Raw genomic sequence first — 27,944 nt, 5'->3', positions numbered from 1 at the left:
AGGCAGTCGTAACGGTAAGGGCGCTCCCCAATACGCCACCTTATAAGGCTGCGCATCCGGCGACTGACGAGGGTTGAGGAGGGGCTGGGAATCGAACCCATGACCATTCGCTTGTAAGGCGACCGTGTAGCCAACTACGCTACGAGACCCCCTAAATTGATTATTTGTTTGGTTTGTTTTACATTCGCAATTTATTTAGAAGACGATCAATCGATTCTCTTGCGGGTAGCGGTCCTAGCATCGATGGCGGTGGTTTCGGCATCTGTAGCGGCTTAGCGGCAAACTATCGAGTGACTATCGTCGACATCAGCTGCACTGCAGTGAAGTTTTCTAGCATGGTTCTGGATCTGGTTTTGTTTCAGGACAAATAAATTGTTTCTTTTCAGGACCACCATTTCATACAAGGGACAAGTTTTATTTTTTATTAGAGAGGGAAAGTTGTTGTGTGAAGAATTTTGTTCAAAGTGCAAATTAACCTTCCTAGTGCATTGGGATCCATTTCGACTCAAGCACACCCAAAACACCGCTGTAACTTTGTAACGCAACGAGATAAAAATCTGAAAAATTCTGACTTTTCCTTACTTTCAGAAATTAAGATTCCCTGAGAAAATCAGCTTCCAGCGACATCTAGGAGAGGCGCCACAAAAAAAGTTACACATTGTGCATTGGGGTCCATTTGGATTTCATGACGATCACAAAAACTCAAATTTCAACCGATTTTCGATCTATAGGCACCAAACGAAAGCTGTAGGTTCCAATAACAAGCCCCCGAGGTGATTCATCCAAATCGACCACTCTAGTCCCCGGGGAACCTATGCTAAAGAAGTACTGTTTGAGCTTCTCAATTTGGCACCAAATTTTCGAGTTTCGTGTTATGAAACATAAAATTGCTTGCAAATATGTGCTCTGATGATTCCAATTGTATTTTATTGTATATGCCATTTCTGGGCAAATTTATCCCTCGAGCGGTCATCGGAAAGCCCTCTGGAAAATCCGGAACTACCGTAAAATTTGCCAATTCTAAAAGTTCGTCCCAGAGCTTCGCGATTTTTTGGTAACCATTCATTCTGGCAAATTGTGGGTGCAATCAATAGTTAAAGTCTTCTGTGACCTACAAATGTCTCAGAAACGGTCCTTCGGAAGATCCGGAACATCCGTAAAACGGCCAATTCCAAAATTTTATCCTAGAGCTCACGATATTTTTAATAATTATTCATTCTGGCAAATTGTGGGTGCAATAAAAAGTTAAAGTCTTCTGTGACCCCAAAATGTCCCAGAAACGGTCCTCCGGAAGATACGGAACATCCGTAAATATGGCCAATTCCAAAAGTTCATCCCAGAACTTCGCAAGTTTTTGGTAACCATTCATTCTGGCAAATTATGGGTGCAATCAATAGGTAAAGTCTTCTGTGACCCCCAAACATCCCAGAAACGGTCCTCCGGAAGATCCGGAACATCCGTAAAATTGTCAATTCTAAAAGTTTGTATGGCAAATTGTTGGTGAAATCAATAGTTAAATCCCTCTGTGACCTACAAATGTCCCAGAAACGGTCCTCCGGAAGATCCGGAACATCCGCAAAATTTCCAATTCCAAAAGTTCATCCTAGAGTTCCTCGATTTTTTTAAAACCACTCATTCTGACAAATTGTGGGTGAAATCAATAGGTAAAGTCTTCTGTAACCTCCAAATGTCCCAGGAACGGTCCTCCGGAAGATCCGGAACATCCGTAAAAGTGGCCAATTCTAAAAGTTAATCCCAGAGCTCCACGATTTTTTCGTAACCATTCATTCTTGAAAATTGTGGTTGCAATCAATAGTTAATGTCTTTTGTGACCTCCAAATGCCCCAGAAATGGTTTTCCGGAAGATCCAGAACATCCGTAAAATGGCCAATTCCAGAAGTTCGTCCCAGAGCTTCGCGATTTTTTGATAACCAATCATTCTGGCAAATTTTGGATGCAATAAACAGTGAATTGCTTCTGTGACCCCAAATGTCCTAGAAACGGTCCTCCGGAGGATCCCGAACATCCGTAAAATAGCCAATTCTAAAAGTTAATCCCAGAGCTTTGCGATTTTTTCGTAATTATTCATCCTGGCACATTGTAGGTGCAATCAATAGGTAAATGGCTTCTGTAACCTCTAAATGCCTCAGAAATGGTTCTTCGGAAAATCCGGAACATCCGTAAAATGGCCAATTCCAAAAGTTCATCCCAGAGCTTCGTGATTTTTTTGAAAGTCTTCAGTGACCCCTTAATGTCTCAGAAACGGTCCTTCGGTAGATCTGGAACATCCGCAAAAATGGCCAATTCCAAAAGTTCGTCCTAGAGCTTTGTATTTTTTTTTTTTCATAATAACATATTCTGGCGACCTCCAAAATGCCACAAAAACGGTCCACCAGAAGATACGGAACATCCGTGAAAGCGGCCATTCTAAAAGTTCACCCCAGAGCATAGCAATTTTTTCGTAACCATCCATTCTGGTGAATTGTGGGTGCAATCAATAGTGAAAGTCTTCTGTGGTCTACTAATGTCGCAGAAACAATCCTTCGGAAGATCTGAAACATACAAAAGTGGACAATTCCAAAACTTCAGCACAGTGATTTTTTTCTTAACCTTTCATTCTGGCAAATTAATAGGGAAAGTCTTCTGTGACCTCAATGTTCTTAAGAAACGGTCCTCCGGAAGATCCAGTTCATTCAATTCCAAAAGAATATCTCAGAGCATCGCGTATTTTTTCGTAACCACCTATCCTGGCGAATTGTGTTTGCAATCAATAATAAAAGTTTTCGATACTGTACGGTAATGGTACTCCGGAAGATCCGGAACATCTGTGAATGTGGCCAATTTGAAAAAGAATTCACGGAGAAACTTCCGGATTCACACTTCGTTGAGAATGTCTGGAGGAACTTCCGGAAGAAGTTCGGTGGAGCTCCAGGAGCATTTGGAGCTCCTGGGGCATTTGGAGGTCACACAAGACATTTAACTATAATAATAATAATAATAATAATATATAATAAATTTGCCCAGAAATGGCATATACAATAAAGTAAATACAGTTGGGATCATCAGAGTACATATTTGCAAGCAATTTTATGTTTCATAACACAAAACTCGAAAATTTGGTGCCAAATTGAGAAGCTCAAACAGTACCTCTTTAGCACAGGTTCCCCGGGGACAAGAGTGGTCAATTTGGATGAATCACCCCGTGGGCTTGTTATTGGAACCTACAGCTTTCGTTTGGTGCCTATAGATCGAAAATCGGTTGAAATTTGAGTTTTTGTGATCGTGATGAAATCTTGGGTCCAAATGGACCCCAATGCACAATGTGTAACTTTTTTCTAATGCATTAGGAAGGTTAACCGCTTTGCGACGCCAGGAAGTTTCCGTCCGTAATTAAATCACGAACAATTCGAATGGATGGCATCCGTGGCAGCCTAGTGAAATTTTCTTGAAACGATTCTGATTTGGTTTTGTTACTGTTTGTGACTGGGAAGGCGAATTATTGAAAATCAATCGGTTTTTTTAAGTACCACAATTTTATGGAAGCGAAGGTTTAACCAAGACGAATCGCTTGGTGGCAGCAGAAAGTTTCCGTCGGCAGCAGAATCACGAGCGCGCACTGAAGAAGAAGCTGCAAAAAGTATTCACATGGATAGAGATCAGGGTTTGCAGAAATCGCTCTCATTAGATAACGAACAACGATAAAAGAGAGGCAAAAACTGTTCCGAATCATAACAAGCCATGATAACATATTTATCAAGCTTGTATACAAGTGCGAAAAAACAGAATCGGATAGGCTAATAGGCTAATTTGAGCCACCCTAATGTATACAGAGATGATAAGTGAGAGACTTGTTCATACTCTTTAGGATTCAATCCCTGATAGAGATAAAACCTGAAACAAGTAGCAGACTACCTACTAAAATTATAATCTTAAGGCCCAAATTACCGTAATCCAGTCATTGACAAGAAAACAGCAACGTGCTTGTACCACCCGCAGGAAAAAATCCGCCCACTGAGGAGAAAATGCATTCCCCAGCTGAATCGGGGAAGCACTCTTGTTTTAAAACTACATCAACATATAGTGGTGACTTCAATACATCCGTGGGATGCTTCATTTGGATGAATTTCGTAATATTATTTGAAAAACTGCCTTTTGCAGAAAATATTGCAAAGTTGAAAAATATTTTTCCAGGAGGAAACCGTCGATTTACTCTCACGCTCTCTTATACTTTGCAGATACTCGAAAATCATCGTTCAGTGTTGCGTGTTGATTTGTTCTATATGTTATGCTTGTTTTCTCGAATATGTACGTAAACATCAAGCAATAATCTATGAAAATGATGCTTTTCATGCTATATATTGACACTAAATATTAGATGTGAGCTAGAACTGTAAAAACGCAAGCATTCATAAGCAACGCAGGTTATTTATTTTTTCATAATTCAAGTGTTGATAATGTAATGCTAAAATAATAATGTAATGCTAAAACGGCATCACTTTTCATGTACACAGAGAGAAGACCGATCATATGGTCATGTAAACAATCCATTGAATCTGGACGAACATTTGAGAAGGTAGTCAACTGCATCATAATTTTACATTCATGTAAAATGCATGTAGGAAATTGTGTAATTAGGAGAAGGATGCACAACAAATCAATCTCAGATGCATGTTTGAGGTTGTTTATGCGTATCACTACAATCTGTGCGCTGTACAGGTATTGAAAAGGACGTTAATATTTTGTGGAAATATATAGAGTTTGATACCTTTTGAAATGTTTGTGTACTTTGTACAAAATCAGATCTGAGCAAATGAGTAGGCTCTCCGCAAAAAAAGAAGCGAACAGCAAGAAAAAGAAGTCGATTTGATGTATGACATTTGAACCTTAAGGGGAAATTTTACTTGACTGCTACTGCTACCATCCATGCGAAAAATTTTCGGCAGCAACTCTCTCTCTCTCTCTCTCTCTCTGACACGCGCTCGTGATTCTGCTACCGACGGAAACTATCTGCCATCGTTCTCCCATCTACACCTAAGCGTTTAAATTGTACTTTGATCAAAATTCATCTCGCCTCAAATTGAGGTTTAATAGCTGCTTTCAATAGTGGTAGCCAATCGTTAGTACTTCAGACAAGAAAATTTTATCTGAGCGGTGCTGATGCTTATGCTGACGATGACGTCCACACGACCCACACCATCGGTGGGAATAAAATTTTCGGCAGGAATTCCGCCGAAGCCGATGCACACTGGTTCAGGAGCCCCCAAAACGTGTGTTTTTTAGTTTTAGACCTGAAAACTACATTTTAGAGTCATGATGTCTTCAGAAGAGTTGAAGGATATTTCTTGGGCTTTCTTTTGATAAGAAAATATCAATGATCTATCCACCTTGAAGGGCGGTATGGAATAAAAAATTTACGCAGGTGTACAAAAGCAGTGGTTGTTCTCTGCAATGTTATAAAGAATGTGAATTGGAACATCTTTTCTGAAGACACAATATTAGACAAACGGTTTTGTAAGGAATTAGAGCACGTTTTGTATGAATGATCCCCAAAAATCATATTTTGAGCATAACTTTTTTGGAAATGACTTTAGCACTATGGTTTATTCTAGAAAGTTGTGCATAATGACAAAAAACATGTTTGTCTAGAAGACTACTTTGATCTATCTTGAAACCTGTCAAAGTTATTAAGGAATCTTCAGAAAAAATAGTCAATTTTCACATCAAAACACTATGAAAAGCGGCAAGAAGCGGCAAGCCAAACAGCCACCATCTGAAAGATTCGGTTTTAAGCTATCGAATGCACAATGTTTTATTTTGTTCCATCGTGTTCCACTATTGTTTTGAATCAAATTAAAATAGCCCTTAATGTACGTTTTTCAGTACAAGTCGTGTTGACATGATGTGTACAAAAATACATTTGAGAGAGTTAGTTCTGAAAATGTATTGCGAAAGATCGGCTGGTACCTGGTGCTGGGAATTTGGTTTCATCAGTACCCGCTAAGCTGCGGTGGACGACGGAGGTCCTTCGTAGCTTAGTAGGGAAAGCACCTGTCATGCGAACTGGGGTCGTGGGATCAAACCCCACCGAAGGGGCGGTTACCCTCCAATACCTTTTCCGAACTAAATCTATCACATGTTGTACATATGCATAATCAAGTTTTCAGACATAGTAATTAATTTCCACTCCGGGTGGCTTAATACCCGGCATATAGGCAATTAACTTTGAATGTACTAGACGATTTTGTTTAAAGTACGACGTCAGAAAGTTACCGTCCGTAGTAGAATCACGAGCGCGCCTGGAAATTTAATGAAAACTTATTGACTGCCAAATCTTAACCGCATAAAAACGTACAAGCGTAAAAAGCGATTCTGGAGTACATCCATCTTTTTTTTGCATTTTGCTTTTAATTTTAGTTCAACTATTGGCTTCTGCCCACACATTGTTTTTGATAAATCTAATAAAGATTTTCTTCTGAATGATTTTTTTCAGTGTAATACCTCATTTTCTTTTTTTATGGGTATTTAATTGGAGCTACCTGAAAGCTTCCCAGTCAACACAAAATCGCATATGCATATGCTAGCGAATAAGTGTACATGGTGGAGGCGATATAGGCGCATTCCTTCATTTGACTGCTCTTTATTCCCTCCCGTCGGATATGTTATCTTGATGCGATGGGTGGGCTTACGCCATTAGCACTGAGATGGCAACCAAAGACATATCCTGTCGTGGTGGTATCACATGTTGACTATTTTTGTTTGATGCCGCGTCACATATCTGGCATTGACGTACTGATTTAACGCATGTGCATGTGATCCAACGGACATCGTGTCTTGGAGCCTTGAATGGTAGTGCAGTCAGGCAGAGGCCTTTTTCATCAGTGATAATGATGTAAGTTCTCTTCTTTTCGGCAATACTTTTCTGATGCGTTCCCTGATTGCGATGAGTCGTAGCTACGCTTAAAACTAGCTAGATAGGTTGATTAAAAATGTGTTCAAGTTTATCGACATTCGTAGGGAATGGACTGTTGGATTCACTGAGTAGAAGTTTTATCAAAACTAAGAACGTGGCGCCTTGTTTTATTATGTTTCAATTTAAAGAATCATAATAAAAAAATACCATTCTCGACAATGTTTACATATATATAAGGAATAGGCGTGATGAAGCTTTATTTTGCCACCGAAAAGTAAATCCTAATAGCTGACTCATAAATAATGATTAGTACATTATAGATAATAACAGTTAGGCTACTTGTTAGAACATAATAATAATCTTGGACAATAAAATAGACTAAATGCCCGAAAAGTTTCCACTTTTCATAAAACATAACTTACATTGAGTTTGATAGTTTTGGCACACAACAAAAACCATGAAGAACCAATAACTTAGGCAAACAAAGTAATTAAACGAACGCATACCTCATACCACTAGCCATAAAGACTAGAATGACATCGTACAGATCTATCTATATGATTAGAATGAGATAAATGTCTTTTAAGCCAGTCAGTTAAACAGTGCAGTGTCTATAGACGACATGATCCTTGTACGTTCATTTTTTATGAACCGGGGATTGAATACTTTCTTATATTTTATAAAAAAAACTTCCGTTTCGGTTTCTACGATGAAGCATTGGGCAAAATGTTACATGTGAGTCGAAAAATCTGCTTCGGTAGATTTTAAGCGCCCATAATGACAATAGACATCTAAATAACATAAAAACTGACAAAATAATTTGACTCTGACAATAAAATGACAATAATGACTTTAAAATATTACGAAGTTAGTTAGCATTAGACCTCATAATTCCCTCCGATTCAGTTGCAACAGCGTCTTCTTGGACGACATGTTCCGTGTACGGCTGGTAATCTGCTTTGAAAGAAATTATGCAATGGTATCTTCAAAGAGGTTCTAGCAGAGACGTAAATATCAACCATAAGACTTCCTAAGCCGATCATCAAATTAAAGCTCATATAATGTTTGGAAGCTCATTACCTCCCACTTTCCAAGAAATCGAGCATCTCACAAGAATCTACCTCATTAGGACGCCAACCATATGAATGTGTCACGGGTTTCATCCTAGCAACTGCACATTTGGTCCATTTGATCAGATCCACCATTTTGTTTTCGAACCGATAACCCTTCGTCTATACTCTCGACTAATAAATTTGATTTCGACGAGAAAATAATGTCGTTGCTCACCGGTTGAAAAAAAAAGGAAAAAATCAAAAATAGATTAATTTGCAGAGAGTGCTAAAGGATTTGGCTGCTCATGGCCTCTTGGCCATAGATACCAGTGCACTATGGTCCAGGATACAGATTTACGCGGAAAGATGAATTTTACGCCAAAACTATATTTTTTAGAAAAAACTGTTGTTCTACAAAATTGTTCGAAATAGTAAGGCCATCATTATGGTTCTACCAAAAAATAGGGTGGCCCATCATATAAAAAAAATAGAAAATATTTTTTTTATTTCTCAGAATATTGACATTTTATGTTCTACAAAGTTGTAGCGCAGCTAATTCCAATCAATTTTGCTAAAAAAAACTTTTTCTGTAGCTCTTAAGTTGGCTGATTTAGAGCAATTTTACCTAATTGGATTAGGATGTACCTAAAAAAAACAGTATTTTTGATCTAATTTTTTTGTTTCAGATTTCTCGAAAAAGTCGTCTTCAGGTGACTTTTAGAGCTAAAAAAAATGCAACTTTTGATGGGTAAATATGCACAATATCTTTTTCCGATCAAAAGTTATAATCGTTTTTCTGTCAAAATTACATTTTTTTCATAAGTTGATATCTCCGGTTAGGGCAGACCAAAAAAAGATGTTTACACGGCATCTAAAAGAGAAATTAATATTCTTCATTATGTCAAAAAATTGGGGATACGTTATTTTTTTATCTCAAGTTTCACCAATTTTACTAAAATCATGTTTTTTTCAAAAAAATTGATATAACTCGACAACGGAAGAAGATACAGACGATATTCTTATAGCAAAACACGCGTTTTGAAAAGCCCCAAAAGTCTTCAGAAGGTGACATCCGTCAAACCCCAAAAATGAAATGAGCAGATCATAAATCTTGTTTTTTGAGGGACACCCTAATCCTGGTAAGTAAAATTACTCTAAACAAGTGAGCTTAAGAGCTACATAAAAAGTTTATATAGCAAAGTTGATTGGAAAAAGCTGCGCTACAACTTTGTAGAACATTTTACGTCAATATTCCGCAAAATAAAAAAAATGAAGATTTTACATTTTTATAAAATGGCCCACCCTATTTTTCGGTAACTCTATAATAAGGGCCCAAGTATCCAGAAAAACTTTGTAGAACAAATTTTGTTTCTTAAAAGTATGCTTCAGACCGAAAATGCATCTTTTCTCGTAAATCTTGCAATACGATGATAATGATAAAACTTATAAAAAGTGTTAGAGCTGTAGATTTTTTATTTTTCGTTTCTCACAAATGTCATCTTCTGAAGACTTTTGAGGCTTTTCAAAACGCGTGTTTTGCTATAAGAATATCGTCTGTATCTTTTTCCGTTGTCGAGTTATATTAATTTATTAGAAAAAAAAAAAGTTTTTAGTAAAATTGGTAAAACTTGAGATAAAAAAATAACATATCCCCAATTTTTTGACATAATAAAGAATATTAATTTATCTTTCAAATGCCGTGCAAACATATGTTTTTGGTCTGCCCTAATCGGAGATATCAACTTATGAAAAAAATGTAATTTTGACAGAAAAACGATTATAACTTTGATCGGAAAGATATTGTGCATATTTACCCATCAAAAGTTGCATTTTCGAGCTCTAAAAGTCACCTGAAGACGACTTTTCGAGAAATCCGAAACAAAAAAGTAGATCAAAAATACTGTTTTTTTGAGGTACACCCTAATCCAATTAGGTAAAATTGTTCTAAATCAGCCAACTTAAGAGCTACAGAAAAAGTTTTTTTAGCAAAATTGATTGGAATAAGCTACGCTACAACTTTGTAGAACATAACATGTCAATATTCCAAGAAATAAAAAAAATATTTTTTAATTTTTTTTATATGATGGGCCACCCTATTTTTTGGTAGAACCATAATGATGGCCTTACTATTTCGAACAATTTTGTAGAACAACAGTTTTTTCTAAAAAATATAGTTTTGGCGTAAAATTCATCTTTCCGCGTAAATCTGTATCCTGGACCATAGTGCACTGGATCCGTCCGAAATTCAAGATTGCTGGACAGTTACCTTGAGCCAATTGGACGAAACCGATCCGTTGTACTTGCGGAAAAAGTAAGGCTACCTTCATAAATACAATTCCATCGAATCTTCCTGCACATCACCTTATTTCAGGTTTTTCAATAAAGTTTGGTGTTTGGTGGTGGAGATCTTCTGTACTCGAGTACACACCGGAGAAAAGTATTTCACGATTATACATTTCGAAATTGCCTTTGCATAATCCATCCCTTCCCAAATCATCAACAGGCCATACAAATGCATTTGCTCGAACGAACGACCATTCGCACAGCTCAAATAGATATTTTACGCTGCACATCCGGCGGCACACGGAGAAAACGCCGTACGTAACGCCGTAACGAACGATTCATCCAGGGGACGGCCTTGCGGCCCATCAGTGAACCGCAGGTCACTATATGAAAGACGTAGATATGAACGGTACACGATGGCGTCACAATAGTTCGATTCAGTGTTTGTGTATTTTTCCTCAAAGCATGATGTGTTTTTCGGTGAATGGAGAGTTCTGCAGGAGGATGTTTGGCTGACACGGATGATGAACTGCAGCTCGATAAGCAATTGTATAGAGATTCTATTTGGAATCCGTTCTAAATTCTACCAAAAAATACTTTAGCTTTTCGATCTTTCTAGGATTTTATGTTCCCTTCGGAATCCTTTCAAGATTCCATTTGAAATTATGTCGCGATTCTATTCGCTATATCCTTTCGGAATTCTATTCGGTATTTCGAGATTCCATTCGGGAATCCTCAGAGGATTGGAATGGAGTATTCTCAAAGAACTTCGAATGGTATCAAAAGATTTCAAACGTTATCCAGAAATAATTCCGAATGGAATTCAGAAAAATCCTGCTGCAATTAATAGAATGTCGCAACACTTAATAATCTAAAACATAATCCTGAAAGCCGTTCCTTAAAATAGCTAATTCCAATGCCATGGTCATCGACTATTCAGCACCAGCGGGTTCCATTTGTTGCCTCTCGTCGATTCCATGGAGCTCGTATCTCGCAAACAATCAATAATCAATTTACGGACGTTTCAATACTGGAATAGAACATATTCCTTAAATATTGTACAAAAATGTAAAAAAGAATTCTAATAAAATATTTGAAATGGTTCTGAATTTTACAATGTAAACAAAAAGAAGCATACAAAGAACAAAAAGAAGAAGAATCAGTAGGTACCCATGTCTCCATCATATCTAGCAAAAATCTAGAAGAACTGTGGTACTCATGTCTAGGAGATATCTCTGCGTTTTCTAAGAGAACCGATATGTCAAATTTCTTTCGGTTTAAACGGTTCAAACGGTCTACTCGTCTAAAATTTTGAGGTAGACACCGGTTTAAACGGTTGTTGCATTTGAGGCGGATTTGAGGTCTGACAGGTTCTAGACATCGAAGAAAAATATCTAGTAGACTAATTTTTTTGTCTCAGAGATATCACGGTAGAAGTCTAGAAGATCTTTCCGAGCGGGCTGTTGAATCTTGTTTAGAGGCGATTCCGATGCTGTTAAGACCACCATAGACCCATAAAGATAGTATTCGCCGATTTCTGGAAATGAGCTTCAGAATATGTAGTGGTTTAACAGTAAGTTGAAAATTTTTGATAATTGCTTGGTTAAGTTAAAATTCAGTGTGGTAGACTGGCAAATGCTACAATGCAAGTCACCGAAAACAATATTTCTATCAAGTATTCTCGTGCTCTAAATACAAATATTTGACTGTCCAAATATTATTCCTACATTATTTGAAGTAATTATTCCACTTCGTCATCTTGTTTGTGCCATCACTATAAACAAGAAAAGTAGGTAAATTATCTGGAGTAAAACTGACCTTTGCTGTTCACCAGAGTAAAAGTTCAAACAGGGCTGAGGTCGGAATTATTGTCAAAGCACTAATTCTTACCATACGTTTGGGAACTAAATAAAGCAGTTACTATTGCTTGAACACCTCCATCGGGATGATGTACTTCAGAGACTCGTTCTCATACGATTGAGATAATTAAAAGGTGAATGTGTAAGGCACATATTGAAAATTTGGCAATTGACGGTAAAAGTTTCCGTCACCCTAAGCTACAAATTGTTTATAATCTAACACGTAGTCGTTATCGCAAAGTCAGTCAGTCCCTCTCGACTAAGCATACTTCGCTATGATAAGACAATGCGGTTCCAGTTTCCGAAACTGGTTGGTCACAAACGCGAATGGCAAATATTTGCTAGTGAATGCTTCTATACTGATTAGGCGTAACATTGATAGGTGGCTGTTGGCGACAATCTATCGCTTGTCAGTATGGATGATTACAATTGCGGGAAGCAATTTGGACCGTTGCAAATCAAAACCGATCATGCCACCATCAACGTCAGCTACTGTTCGATTGGACTGTCATATAATAAGTATAACCTCCTTACAACCTTTTTGTATGTATAACGTTTTAATCCTAAATAAATTATTTTTTCTGGGCTGGCTTAGTATAAACTTAGCAAATATAAAACATTGTTACATGTTTGATCTATTCCTGAGTGTATTAAAATCAGCGTTTCTTCAATACAAGAAGCTTAACGTCATTTGTAGCGTTGTGTAACGCGCGAAGTGCTTGTACAAATGAGCATAAAATCTATTTAATAGAAGGAGCAAAATGAAATGCACTTTGGGGAGATCCATAAAGTACGTCACGCAAAAATTGTAACAAACTTCTAAATTTTTTGTAAGGATCGTCACGCTGCTCTGAACCCTCCTCCCCGCAAGAGGCGTGACGTACTTTGTAGATGGCCCTTTTGCCGTATTACCAAAAACTGATTTGGTTTTCAATTTCAAGTGATGGTGTTCTACAAATAATTTATGATGATTGCCAAACAATCTGTTATGAGAAGTCACTGATAAGCGATTGTTGTCTGAAACTGCATAGCATTATCTTATGCTTACTATATACAAATTTGCGTTGACAAGACTGATGACGCGTAGCGAACAAAATTGATCGATCAAAAGAAGAGTATACCGCTGATCATCAGTAGACAGCAGATGGTCTAGTCATGAATTAAGTGGCATGGTGACATCAGTTTTATGGACAGCAGAAGACAATACGAATTTGATTGACTGGATAGATGCGTAACTTGGTTTTTCCATGTTTCAATAATATTTAACACATTATGCGCGTTTGAAGGACACCGTTCACTCGATCATTCATATGTATTACCTTTTTTATAAAGGTGCTAATAACAAGAAGCCGTTCGGTCTACAGATTTGCATCAAACACCTACTCAAGCTTTAATATTTTCATACACATAAAAAGTTCTCTCAGATTTGTTACCAGTCTTGGTAGTTAGTGTTCACCTACATAATTTGAGATAAGAAAAAAATGATACAAGAAGAATTTTTGAGTCAGCCATGCTCGTGTGACTAGATTATGAAAAATTTAGCACTCAAAACAAAATCGAAATATTGACCCATTTATTTTGTTTGATAATGTCTCAAAACTCATTAAAGTCTGCTATATGTACAAAAGGAATTTCATTTCTAGTTGAAACCAGATCGCTAGAAAAACAGTCTAATCTGAGCGTTATTTGCATTCTTGTACGATTATAGTACGCTAATTTAACAAGCAGTATCGAAACTGTTTAACCACCATACAACAGTCGTTTTGGGGTGAATGCGTATCGATATCTCCGGCGTTTACCATACTGGAATTTTGAAACGATGATGACGCGTATGACGACCATGACGACACACACACTAAAAAGAATGTTTAGCAGCAAAAGATCGTCATTGGTTTGTAACGTTCCTGCATTTGCTGTGGTGGATGATGCCATAATATGCGAAGACAATTGTTAGATACATGGGTATTTTATCTGGAAGCAATTTAGGGTAATTACATGTAATCCCGGCCGGGTTCTAATTTATGGACAGACTCAGACAATTCTCATAAATGATGGATTCTTATTCAAAAATCAAAAACTAAAAGTAGCTAAAGCAAGGAGGATACTTAGTAGAGCAATCAGATCCTAAAATAATAATTTTCTCAGTGGGTAGGACAAGTAGGCCATGTCCTACGCATGAATATTCATAGGCGTGATTATATCATCTAGGTAATTATTTTAACTGCAATGCTGTCTGGTCGGTCGCATTTCTAGATCTACAGGTAAATCATCAGATATTGAACAGTTTAACGCATGTTGTTTTTGTATGAAATCATTGTCATATGGAAGTCATTAACCACCAAGTTACATCATTCTACCGTCTCTCTCTCTTCCTTCACTGGTGAGGTCCGGAGGCGATAGCATGTAGTTCGAAGGTGTCAAATGACCAGCCAAGGCAAAGTGCATAATAATAATCGATATGGCTGATGGCGCAAAGATGTTTTGGCATTTTTGTTACTCCAGTTGTCTCACTTCCAAATTACATTACTCTTTCTTTCATGTATGTTTTACAGTAAAAACTTAGACCTTGAAATGTATAAATAATAGATGAACCCCAATAAAGAGAGAATTCTGATTCTAGAGCTCGACCCGACTGGTTCACCCCAGTTGGCTATCGACAACTTCAGTTCTTCAGTTGTTATTATTGAGACCCTAACTGGAACACTCCAGTTAGACAATCTCGAGTGTAAAGAAAGTGTCCAAGAGTACGATATGATAATATAACAAATATTTTAGTAAACTGGCCACCTGTCTGTTAGAAAAATGGGATTTTCAACTCAATCTGAGTTTAAACAGTAATCATAGTTGTTTCTGGGTTCCCGAAGAAGACTCCAGGAAGTACTTTCCAATCCGTTCTAAGATGTATTTTGGTTTCCAGAGGTAAAAAAGTTGATGGAATCTGAAAGTGTGATTATTTCAAAATTTACCAAATTTTCAGTTCTTGAATATAATCATATCAATTTTAAATGGATTCACGGGTAAAAGCTTTGTAGAAACCTTAAAGGATTTATTGAACTCTAGGGAATCACAAGCACCCATAAACCCGCATGAAATCTGGTCCACGAGGGGAGAACTCCCCCAAATCGTACTGGTAGAGAATCTGTACGAGCCTAAAAAATGTCTGAAAATTAATAAAAAGTCCAAGAAGTTAGTAATAATTGCTTGGAGCCATCAAAGATTTAGATAATTTCGAAATCCGTGACATCTATTCGAAGCTTGTAAAGATTTTTGAAAATCAGAAGCAATTCAGGATTAACTGTGGAACAAAAGATTGAAGACAAAAAGGCGCAAAGACAATAGGTCAAATGGACAAGTAGATGGGGCAAAAGTTCGAAAGGGCAAAATTCAAAAATATCCGTCTTATTTTCATGGGCAGTTATCTAACCAATTTACAGTGAGTGTGCTGCAGCCACTAGGCGAGGAATAATATGCAGATTTTTTTCTCTTGTCGTGAGACAGACAGTTTCTGACAAAATAAGCGCGATTCATTACAAGCCACTGTAGTGTGTAGAGTTTTATATTACTTATATATTTAGTCGCTTTTCAATGCTATTGATTATCATCCCTGCTATTTCACTTTTCTTTCCTAGATTGACTGTGATCACAATCGTTTTAATTAAAATAGGTACTACCAACTGTGAAATGTGCAATAATTTGGAAAAGCAATATTTATTCTGAAAATCGAAGAAATTTTTACAAATTTTGTGAGGATCCTGTTCGGAAGGTAAAGAAGTCCAATTTTTGTATTATTGAATGATGTTATGAAAAATGTGCATAGATTTCTCTACACCACCATTGGCATTTTCCCTATTTGTCATACCCACGACTTAGAACATGGATGCGCCTCTAGTTTTTCTTACTCGTTTTGGGACCCCAATCAACTGTGCAAAATATGGGCTTGATTGGTTGCGTCCCCGCTTTCCGCATCGTGTTTTAAATTTATATGGAGATTAGTATAGGAAAGCGTACTTTATTACATTTTTGCTCTTAGCGACTCTGCTCTGCTCAATTTATCATCAATTACGTGACTCAATACGTTAACACATAGTTTGAAAAATACCGGAAGACTTTGCTGAAAGAGGTACGAAGTTCGAACGTACACAAACAATGTTATAGCGCTTCGAAAATTGATTACTTAAACCATATACAAAAAAAAATGAAACTAAGGAAGTAGGCTTCGGCTAAGCAAGACGGTTTGTTTTTGCCTCTGTCATTTTCTTAGTTCTTTTCAAATTTAAAGTTTTAAAAAGTTTTAATATTCGGTGCACTTGATATTGAGTCAACCACATCAACTGATGATGCCAACTCTGGACCTATCTGCAAATTGCCTTCAAATTCCCTGGCTAAGAAAACGAAGGCTTCAAGCGGCCGCAAATAAAGCTGGCCAATGCGTCAGATGCTGCTGCTAGATATAATCACGGCTGCTGACCTGTAACATGCTGGAATAGATGCATGAAATCACGATTAAGGAATTCGTAGGGTGAAGATTATGTGGGAGAGCTTCTTTCGACGTCAAGTTTGCCGTGTCGATGCTGTGGAGTGGAATTCTAAGTATTATTTTAATTTTTATGTTCTTATTATAACCATATGTTTTATTTGTTTTCTGCATAGCAAGGTTGCTTTTTACATGAAGTGATTTCTTTAATTTCTTGTCTCGATATTTCATAGAATCCAAAGGCTTTAACGTGCAAATCAGAATGGCAAACGTTATTTGTCTGTTGCGCCTATCTGTGAGGAAGTGCAAACATTTGTAGCATCACCCCTACTCTAGCGCATGTAATATTGGTGTTAGACCATCGCTTGAAAAGCGACTTCAGTGTATGTTTTTGTTCCCTATTTATTCAATTATTTTTCTTCATTTTATTTTTTCCCATAATGTGAGGATTTACTTCTGATTTATTAAATCCGTAAACTCCGTAAAATTTGCATGTCCTGAAATTTATATTGAGTTTATAAATTTCCTCGACAGTTGCTTTAAGAATACTTAGTAAGCATTGTTTGAAGGACTTCAATGGCTCACGACACTTAGGGCCTCTTCGTACGATTTAAACGCTTTAAAACAGTAAGAGCGTTTTCGTATATTGGATAAAACCCAATTGGCATTTTCCATATGATAAAATTTTTTTTTTTCGATTATTCAATTCATTTGGCTAACCACCGTACTGATCAGTCTTGATGAAACTTTCATTTATAATAGAACCACCAATAAAGATATAATTTTTAAAAAAATGTGATAGTTCGAATCAAAATATTTATAGATATATTTATTTTCTGTAATATCTATCTGTAATATTCTCTTTTTGTCTCTCATTCTAACAAAATACATAGTATAGTGATTCGAGCTGTCATTAGTTTTTTTTATCTGTTTTCCAAAGACTTTCACTAGAATAATTTGAATGTTCTACCCTTATTTCTATTGCCATTGAATTTTTCCATAACTGGCTTGACTTCAAGTTTTAATGAAATAAAGGATACTTTAGTTTCAATTAATCGTGTTCATCCGAAGATAACCAAATTACATTTGATTTTCAAACAAAATCACTCATGTTGTAATGTTTGATGCTGCCTTCTTTCTTTTCGTCTCATCTTTTCAGGATTCAACAATTATGTTTTTCAATATTTGAATACTTCCTACTTTCAAATGCTCGAAGATATTGACTCAATACTGTGAACGCACTAGAAACAATTTCAATGTCATGACAGTAACAGCAACCAGAACATCAAAAGGCACTAACCCCACGAGAGCTTTCGCAGCAGCCAAATCAGCCATAGTTGGGCCAAAGACTAAATAGAAATAAAGTAGGATCATAACTGCAAAACTCTGGATGAACTAAATTGGTGAGCACGTTCCAATTCTTTACTTTTTCTTCTCTCATTGCTTCACCAATATATGAATTTGAAAAATTGAACACTAAATACGTACAGGGCATCGTTTGCTACTATTGCCGCGGATATTGTGGGAGTCCCAGATATCCGGTTCAAGCTTTAGCTAGCAGCGGTGGCTCTTCTCGGCCTTCAACTCCCTGAGTAGTTAGTGCGAATAAGGGCGTCCTTGTGAAGTCTTGCTGTACCTGTTATGATCAACTAGTACATCCCATTCCCAACACTTCTGAAGAAACCTTCCTTGCTTCAGAAGTGATTCCTTTTTGTAGTACTTGTCTTCATAGCAAAAAGGGCACCATTACGGAGCATGAGATCTTATCAAATTATTCGTAGTACTACTTAATCAACGCCCCGGCTGGGTGAGGGATAGAGGATGAAGCACACAAGCACACACTTAAACCATATACAAAAAAAACAAAGTTTCTGTCGGCACTGGTTGTTGAAGGGCAAAAACCTTTCTTCCTCCTTGTCGTGATTTTTACTTTGATAAATGATTCCGAAGAATTCCAACTATCTTCAAAGCCCTATATGACCAATAATAAAAAAACACTCAATTAAATTACTGGTCCATATAGTTCGGCAGTGATGGCAGAATAAACGATTTTTTGTTATTGATTTGAACAATCAATCTCTGAAGCGTTATAACTTTTTTCGAGGTTATAGGTTAAACCTTAAAGCAGCCACTTGGCTTACGATGAACTGAAACCACTAGAAGTAAAAATGCAAAAATATACATTTCTTCATATTAATTTCCATACAAATTTCAAAAGCGATGCGGAAAGCGAGGAGGCAAATTATGCACAGTTGTTTGGTATCCCGAAAAGATTCGAAAAACCATTGATTTGAAAAAATGACCATGACGCCCCACACAGAAGAAAAAAAAAATACCCAGCGTTGAGATTTTTTTACCTACTTTTGAGTTATTTTTTCTTTTCTCTTTCATCCACTCTTTCTTCTGTTGTCAAAAACAAAAGAGCGAACACACTCAGTTTTTATTTCTGCAGCTCGGCAAAAATCCGCACAGCCGTGCGCCAGCAAAATAAATAACTGATATTCCGGCAAAAATAGCGTTTGTTAGCTGATTTTCGGAAAATTATTTGCTGATTATCAGCAATTTTGACAGAAATCTCGGCAAAAAACATGTTTGCTGGGGCACGGCTGTGCGATTCTCGGTAAAAGTTCAACATTTTGCTGAGATCCCGGTAACAAAAATTAAGTGTGAAACAATCCAACGAAGCCAGTTCAATACGGAAAGCCAACTTTGAGTTTATTGCTTGAGGTCGAAATTGAGTGAGTACTTTTTTAACATGGGAGAAATGGCAAACTACTTCGACCCAATTACTCAATTTAGGCTTCCCGTACGGATGTTCGAGGTTGGGTGAATTGAACTCACTATTGGGTAGTTTATTTCTTCCGTGCATGGAGTCGAGAATGTTTCACAGACCGAGAAAGACTAGAATATGAAAAAGTTGACAGGATAAAAAACTATAGGGTTTCTCACCCCATTCCCGGCCTAACATGCGCACGACTGCATTATTTAATTGATATTTATGACAAGGGGCAACTTTTCTGAATTTTGTAGGCCGTGTAATATTGCGATGGGGTTCACCTCTGCTTCAAAAATAGTTATTCTTGCTAAACACCGCTTGAAAAAGCTTTTATTTGATTTAAATTAACATGGTGCAGCACTCATTTCAGTCATAGGCGATTGCTTATCCGGCATACCCCAAATCTCCTCGGCATACGCAATATTTTACTCAATCTCTCAACCTCTTACTCTCATTCTCTCTCTCAGGACGGTAGAAAATGCGACGAAAACAAAAATATGCACGTTCCACGACAACAAGATGACAGATTGTATTATCATTTTATTTGGTTGAGAAGATATATTTACTCATCCAAATTTCTTCCAAACACTTAAAAACAATATCTTTTCCACCTTTTGAAATCGAGAGAATTATAAATAACATGATAGCGTCAACGTATTAGACAGTTTTCCTATTAACGATGAAGGATTATCTTCATACTAAAATAAGACTTATGGCCTTTTGGCAGCACTGTACAGCTAGAAGTTCTTGGGCCGAGGTAATTTTTGTTCGGTTTGAGGATACATTTTTAAATGTATTCCAATATGTTTATATAAAATCTAGTGATACGAACAATTACAAAAGATTGAAGTGCGTGAGTTTAGCATTATTGTGTGGTGATAAACAGCCTGAAGCAATGGTTGTATCGAGCGCTGTGACGATTTTCAGGTAGGTGTTTATTTGATGATACCGTTTTGTAAAAGTGGAAAGAATCACTCCGGCTCAGTGGTGTTGCAACGAAGAGCAAAAGTTTGAAATCTACATTTTTATTTTCTATAATTGGATGGATTAGGAGTGAAATAAATGGTTGAAAAATATTGAGTATTGTGCGAGATAAATAGGAGACTTTTTTTTAAATTATCAATCATAAACCTACGGCTACTAAACCCAAGTAGTGATTTACCCTACGTAACCAAAAAAATTAAAAAAAAAGTTCAAAATGTTTAAAACACCAAATGTGTTTATAATGACTTGTGTGCTTAAATACGAATGACAATAACAAACTTTTAAAATTTTATCCGTCACACATCAAAACTATACACACCTTTTACTCGCACAGGGATAAGAAAACCAAGTACAGTCAAATCACCATGAGCAAATTAGGGAAGATCCATTAATTACGTAAAGCTCGAAACAATTGCAAATCGACAAATTTCCAGACTGAACAGCTTTATACCGAGCAAAGGGGAAGGGTCGTCGGCCAAAATCTATTTGGTCGAATGCCACTAGGTCGAAACCCATCTGACCGAAAGTCATTCGGTCGAGTAGGTCGATTGACGTATCACTTCTCAATCATCATTTCTCACTTCTCATTGCGAAAAATGAGAAATTAGAAATGATGCGTGAGAGGCGTCTTCCTTCTTCGCTTTCCTCACTTTTTACAGTGAGATGTGACAAAAGAAGAGGGAGAAGTATGACGTCTTTTTTTGCCAAACGACCATTAACCGTCGAGGATTCGCACTGTTGTAAAAAGTACAACACTAGAAAAAAAAAGTACGCTTGTCGTACACAACGGAAGCAAGATCGCATGAGTGATTCAGGACTAGGGAGTCCCGAAAGACTAAGGCCAAACGGCGTATTCGGCCAAATGACCTATTCAGCCAAACAACATCTTCAACCAAATGCTCCTTTCTACTTAATAACCGTTTCGATCAAATGACCGTTTCGGTCAGATGACCTGTTCAGCGAAATGACCAAATAACCTATTAGGCCAAATGACCTATTCCAGCGGTTCTCAACCTTTTGCTTGCGAGGTACCCTTTCGAACTTTTGCATTCATTAGGATTGAGGTACCCCTATTTTTTCCCTTTGTGAGTGAAGATTACCGTAAGTCATAAGAACGAACCTGAATATAGGGCTCCTGTAAAACTTTGAGGACTTTTGGAGGCTTTCGAGCCTCTTGAAAGGAGGCTTCCGGGCCTCTTGAAAGGAGGCTTCCGAGCCTCTTGAAAGGAGGCTTCCGAGCCTCTTGAAAGGAGGCTTCCGAGCCTCTTGAAAGGAGGCTTCCGAGCCTCTTGAAAGGAGGCTTCCGAGCCTCTTGAAAGGAGGCTTCAAGCCTTTTGAAAGGAGACTTCCTGAGCCTCTTAAAAGGAGGCTTCTGAGGCCTCTTGAAAGGAGGCTTCAGAGCCTCTTGAAAGGAGGCTTCCGAGCCTCTTGAAGGAGGCTTCCTGAGGCCTCTTGAAAGGAGGCTTGAGGCCTCTTGAAGGAGGAGGCCTCTGAGCTCTTGAAAGGAGGCTTCTGAGCCTCTTGAAAGGAGGCTTCCAAGCCTCTTGAAAGGGAGGCTCTAAGCCTCTTGAAAGGAGGCTTCCAAGCTCTTGAAAGGAGGCTTCCAGGCCTCTTGAAAGGAGGCTGGGGCCTCTTGAAAGGAGGCTTCTGAGCTCTCTTGGAAAGGAGGCTTGAGCCTCTTGAAAGGAGGCTTCCTGAGCCTCTTGAAAGGAGGCCTGGGCCTCTTGAAAGGAGGCCTGAGCCTCTTGAAAGGAGGCTTGAGCCTCTTGAAGGAGGCTTCCAGGCCTCTTGAAAGGAGGCTTCTGAGCCTCTTGAAAGGAGGCTTGGGCCTCTTGAAGGAGGCCTGAGCCTCTTGAAAGGAGGCTTCTGAGCCTCTTGAAAGGAGGCTCTGAGCCTCTTGAAAGGAGGCTTCCTGAGGCCTCTTGAAAGGAGAGGCTTCCGAGGCCTCTTGAAGGAGGCCTGAGCCTCTTGAAAGGAGGCTTCCTGAGCCTCTTGAAAGGAGGCTTCTGAGCCTCTTGAAAGGAGGCTTCCGAGCCTCTTGAAAGGAGGCTTGAGCCTCTTGAAAGGAGGCTTCTGAGCCTCTTGAAAGGAGGCTTCTGAGCCTCTTGAAAGGAGGCTGAGCCTCTTGAAAGGAGGCTTCTGAGCCTCTTGAAAGGAGGCTTTGAGCCTCTTGAAAGGAGGCTTCTGAGGCCTCTTGAAAGGAGGCTTCTGAGCCTCTTGAAGGAGGCTGAGCCTCTTGAAGGGAGGCTCTGAGCCTCTTGAAAGGAGGCTTGAGGCCTCTTGAAAGGAGGCTTCTGAGCCTCTTGGAAAGGAGGCTTTGAGCTCTCTTGAAAGGAGGCTCTGAGCCTCTTGAAAGGAGGCTTCTGAGCCTCTTGAAAGGAGGAGGCTCTTGAGCCTCTTGAAGGAGGCTCTGAGCCTCTTGAAAGGAGGCTTCCGAGCCTCTTGAAAGGAGGCCTGAGCCTCTTGAAAGGAGGCTGGGAGCCTCTTGAAAGGAGGCTTCCGGGCCTCTTGAAAGGAGGCTGAGCCTCTTGAAAGGGAGGCTCTGAGGCCTCTTGAAAGGAGGCTTCCAGGGCCTCTTGAAGGAGGCTCTTGAGCCTCTTGAAGGAGGCTCTGAGGCCTCTTGAAAGGAGGCTTCCAGGCCTCTTGAAAGGAGGCTTCTGAGCCTCTTGAAAGGAGGCTTCGGGCCTCTTGAAAGGAGGCTTCCAGGCCTCTTGAAAGGAGGCTTGAGGCCTCTTGAAAGGAGGCTTCCGAGCCTCTTGAAAGGAGGCTTCCGAGCCTCTTGAAAGGAGGCTTCCAGGCCTCTTGAAAGGAGGCTTGGGCCTCTTGAAGGAGGCTTCCGGGCCTCTTGAAAGGAGGCTTCTGAGCCTCTTGAAGGAGGCTTCTGAGCCTCTTGAAAGGAGGCTTCTGAGGCCTCTTGAAAGGAGGCTTCTGAGCCTCTTGAAAGGGAGGCTTCCAGGCCTCTTGAAAGGAGGCTTGGAGGCCTCTTGAAAGGAGGCTTCTGAGGCCTCTTGAAAGGAGGCTTCTGAGCCTCTTGAAAGGAGGCTTCCTGAGCCTCTTGAAAGGAGGCTTCTGAGGCCTCTTGAAAGGAGGCTTCTGGGCCTCTTGAAAGGGAGGCTCTGAGGCCTCTTGAAAGGAGGCTCTGAGGCCTCTTGAAAGGAGGCTTCCGAGCCTCTTGAAAGGAGGCTTCCGAGCCTCTTGAAAGGAGGCTTCCGAGCCTCTTGAAAGGAGGCTTCCGAGCCTCTTAGAAGGAGGCCTCTTGAAAGGAGGCTTCCGAGCCTCTTGAAAAGAGATTTCTTAGTCTCTTGAAAGAAGGCATCTGAGCCTTTTTAAAAGAAGGCTCCGAACACAGTCGGTTAATATTTTGTAAACAAACGTATATTTAGAACATGGAAATAAACAAGTGTATTATAATTTTAAATCTAAATTAATTTAAAATTGTGCGATGATGTTAAAATAAGGCAGATTTAATAAAGATTTTATCTCTATATATAAAAACCGAATATATGACAAAAGGTCGAAAGGACAAAAAATCGAAAGGCATAGAAGGAACGAGACAAAAGGTCGAACAGTACAAAAGGTCGAAAGGGATAAAAGGTTCAAAAGGACAAAGGGTCGAAAGGGACAAAAGATCAATCAAGAACAAGTTAATAACAAGTTGGGTTGGGTTGGTTCCAAACGAATTTATGAAATGCATTTAACTTCAAGCAGAAATAAAACACTCATCACATCAATCAAAGTTGAAGAATGAGCAATTTCCAAAGAAGGAGTAATTATTATGAAACAATATTATGAATATCTAGATAGTACTTTTAGAGATAAAAAAAAAGTTCATTTAGGAAAATTTGTTTTGCAGAGACAGAGTTGTTGGGAAAAAATTGCTCGTATATTTTTTTTAAACAATTAAATAAAATTCATTCAATACAATGCAAATAAAAGATGAATATCTAGGTTTTCTGAATGTCACTTCGATCTATCAAAATAGTGTACTCCGCAGCCACGCAGGCGCATGCATTGAAAATACAGCGGGGTGTAATACACGCCGGTGAATTTGATGTGCGGCGTGCACTATTTTGACAGATCGAAGTGACATTTAAAAAGCTCAACATTTGTCTATTAGTTGTACTCACTAAATGAAATTTTATTTAATTGTTAAAAATTGTGAAAAATAAAAGAGAAGAGTTTTTGCTTACAGTGTAGGGCAACTCTGGTGCGAGATTGATTCTCTCCGTTTCAGTTTCTTGTCTATTTCGACCTTTTGTCCCTTTTGACCTTTTGATCTTATTGATTTTTAGTTTCTTTCGACCTCTTGTCCCATTCGACGTTTTGTCCTTTCGACCTTTGATCCCTTTCGACCTTTTGTCTTTCGACGTTTTGTCTTTCGAAGTTTTGTCTTTCGACCTTTTGTCCCTAACCCATAAAAACCAATCTATGTATGTATGCATGTTCGATGGCCGATTTCAAGCAAATTTGGAACACACATTTTGTTTCTTAAGAAGATGACGATAGTGGGTTAGGGATGGAAAAGGGAAGGGTGTGGGGAAGAGGTATTGTTTAGTTATCGATCGACTCAACCCTTCTTCGAAAGCGTGGTTTGCCCAGTGAAAAGCAATGTTTAATGTGTTTCCGTCTGGATGGTGAATGTGATCTCTTCTTCAAAAATAAACGTTTGCCCGGAATAAGGCGATTATGGGTTTAATCCCTTCTTCAAAATCAGTCAATGTTTTCAAATGAAATCTGCCCTTTTTCAATCAAATGATGAAGTATCAATAACAAAACACAATTATCTTGTTGAACAATTGGTTTATTCAATTTCCGATTGTCAAAAAACTGCGAATCAAACTGGCATTTCCGAGCAAGACCGGGTACATACAGCTAGTTAGATATAAATGTGAATTCACATCATGGTTGCAATTACATATATACAATAATTGTAAAATTTGATTTTATTTGGGTGTAAGTAACGTTGTTTTTTTTTTTTTGAAGAATTTGACATTACATTACAACAAAGCAACATTTCACACGTGGTTGAGGCAGGGTGGAATTCTTCTTAGGAATAGAGGATTTATGGTCCCCATTCAAGACCGGATATTTGAGACAAAAGAAAACATAGAATGCATCATACACTCACATTGAAAGGTAAAACTATGTTTTTTTCATTTCTTTTGGAGATTTATTACTTTTTATGCCAACAAGATCATCATAATATGGCATACGAACATATGGAGACGCATGGTGCATTGGTCTATACACTCCTTTTGAGAACCCTTAGTGCAAAACTGCAAGTTTATAATATCAAGTTTATAATATTCTGTATTCTTCTTCTTCTTATTGGCATTACATCCCCACACTGGGACAGAGCTGCCTCGCATCTTAGTGTTCATTAAGCACTTTCACAGTTATTAACTGCGAGTGCTTTCACAGTTATTAACCATTTTTGCATTCGTATATCATGAGGCTAACACGATGATACTTTTATGTCTAGGGAAGTCGAGACAATTTCCAATCCGAAAATTGTCTAGACCGGCATCGGGAATCGAACCCAGCCACCCTCAGCATGGTCTTGCTTTGTAGCCGTGCGTCTTACCGCACGACTAAGGAGGGCCCCCTCCTAATATTCTGTATACTACCCGCATAAATCGAAAAGATATCCGAACCATAATGTAAACGGTTCACGTTTCACATTATAACATAAAAATGGTTACTGAAGCATAATCGCACCGTAGTTCATAGTGATTATGGCTTTTTCAGACCGGACTGCACGGGATGCTACCAAAGTAGTACACTTGTCACAAACGGATATTGCGACCTATGTACGACCAAATCCAGACACATACATATACGTTGCTGCAATTAAATCAGTCTTAAGTGTGGTACTCAAGTAAGAATATTCACCTTTTGGAAAAACGATATTTCATATGCCTTTTGGGGGAAGGATTTCATCAATCTATTTATTATGGTTCGTAGACCGTGAACAATAAGATAACCATTTGATACTGTCGATGTAATAGTTTAACATGTATGGTTCCAACTACAATGTTCTGAAAACTCAGATGTGAATATGTAGATTATGTGGAAGATTTTGATATTAAAAATGTATTGGAGATAATTACTTTTCCGAGTTGAACTCAATCCGAGAAAGGAAAATAAGAAAACCTTCGGTGGGGTTTGAACACACGACCCCATTATGCTAGACAGATGCTTTCCCTACTAAGCTACGAAGTACCTCCGTCGTCCGTCGCGGGTACTGATGTACCCAAATTCTAAACACTAGGCACATAGCCGAGCTCTCTCAATTCATTCTCCGAACTAACTCTTCCCCAAGTTTATTTGTACAATGCAAACCGTGCTTTTGCCCTTAAAATTCATATTAAAAAAAACACTTCTTACAGTGTTTCTTGGCCAAAAAAAATCCTGGAATACGTGTTTTCGTGCTCTACAGTCAGTGGTGCAACCCCATGAAGTACAACTTGGTTGGCCAATTTCCCATCTACAACTTTTTCTTTCTGACGTACATCGAAAAAATAAATCATACAGCTTGTAGTGGGAAATTCCGTTAACTACATTTGAAAACATGTTCCTCGTGGTTTTTTGGATTGTTAATAGGTAAAATTTGTCTATACTATCTGAAAATCCGTCTATTATGCATGAGATTTATATAACAAGGAAAGCAACATGTGACAGATACTTCTTACAATGTGTTGATTAATATTATTTATAAAAGTTTCCCATAAAAACCTCTAGAAGTAATTAAACAAATCTCGCTTAACTTTTCAAAAGGACCTAAGTAACATTTTTTTCATGATTTAATTTGAATAGCGCAATCAACAGAAAAACATGTAAGCTTTTGATTGCAGTACTCAAATTAATTCATGAAAAAAATGTTACTTAGGTCCTTTTGAAAAGTTAAGCGAGAAATCATCGTTTTTCAAGGTCATCTTCGACTGCTCAAGCTGATTTTTATCCAAAAATGGGCAAAGGGAAGCTTTGGAAAATATTATTTTCCGACTTCTTAGTGAGAATTAGGTGACGTTTCGTTCATGGTGTCAGATCGAATATTTTTCGGAGAATCACCAAACAAACGTTATTTTGTACCAAAGTTTAGTATTGATCCAAACGCAAAACATAGAGTGTGACTAGAATGTTCGGAAATCAGTCATTTGAACTGAATTTAATTGAATCATTATTAGCCAGCGGAGACCATAAAATTTATTCTTCATTGCTTTATTTAGAGATAAGATATATATATATGAGAGCCTGAGATTAAAAATGGAACAATTCCCCTATAATATCAACTTATTGATGGGGATGTTACCCCCCATATTTACGCTAATAAATGTGCATCGTGTGAGCGTGGATCTATAAATCCCCATAAAAAGATATGCCTATAGGCTAGCAATTCGTGCGAAATCTGACCCCGCAATGGAGTCTTATTTTGGAGATAACTTGTAGAAAAATTGCCCAGTCACGCTGAGTTTGATAATATTGACCCAAACCAAAAGAAACGACACTGGCTAAACATAAAACCAATATATGTATGGGTTCCGGCATGTGACCAACGGAGATAGGTGTCAAATGTTCACAGATAGAAAAATTCATTGATATTTCC

General features: G+C 38.2%; 1 protein-coding gene and 1 long non-coding RNA gene across 5 annotated transcripts in view; one reads left to right on the top strand and one right to left on the bottom strand.

Moving 5' to 3' along the window:
* The window catches only part of LOC134225943 (prestin-like), a 71,969-nt gene that overhangs the window by 32,976 nt on the left and 11,049 nt on the right, over window positions 1-27,944 (bottom strand). The window lies entirely within an intron of this gene.
* Window positions 10,200-11,279, top strand: LOC134222501 (uncharacterized). The gene is made up of 3 exons (XR_009982431.1): window positions 10,200-10,273; window positions 10,334-10,399; window positions 10,466-11,279. It is a non-coding gene; the product is annotated as an uncharacterized LOC134222501 (long non-coding RNA).

Source organism: Armigeres subalbatus, chromosome 3, assembly GCF_024139115.2.
Source record: "Armigeres subalbatus isolate Guangzhou_Male chromosome 3, GZ_Asu_2, whole genome shotgun sequence".
Taxonomy (NCBI): Eukaryota; Metazoa; Arthropoda; class Insecta; order Diptera; family Culicidae; genus Armigeres; species Armigeres subalbatus.
Note: the sequence above shows the minus strand (reverse complement) of the source record. Positions and strands in the feature narration are given on the sequence as shown.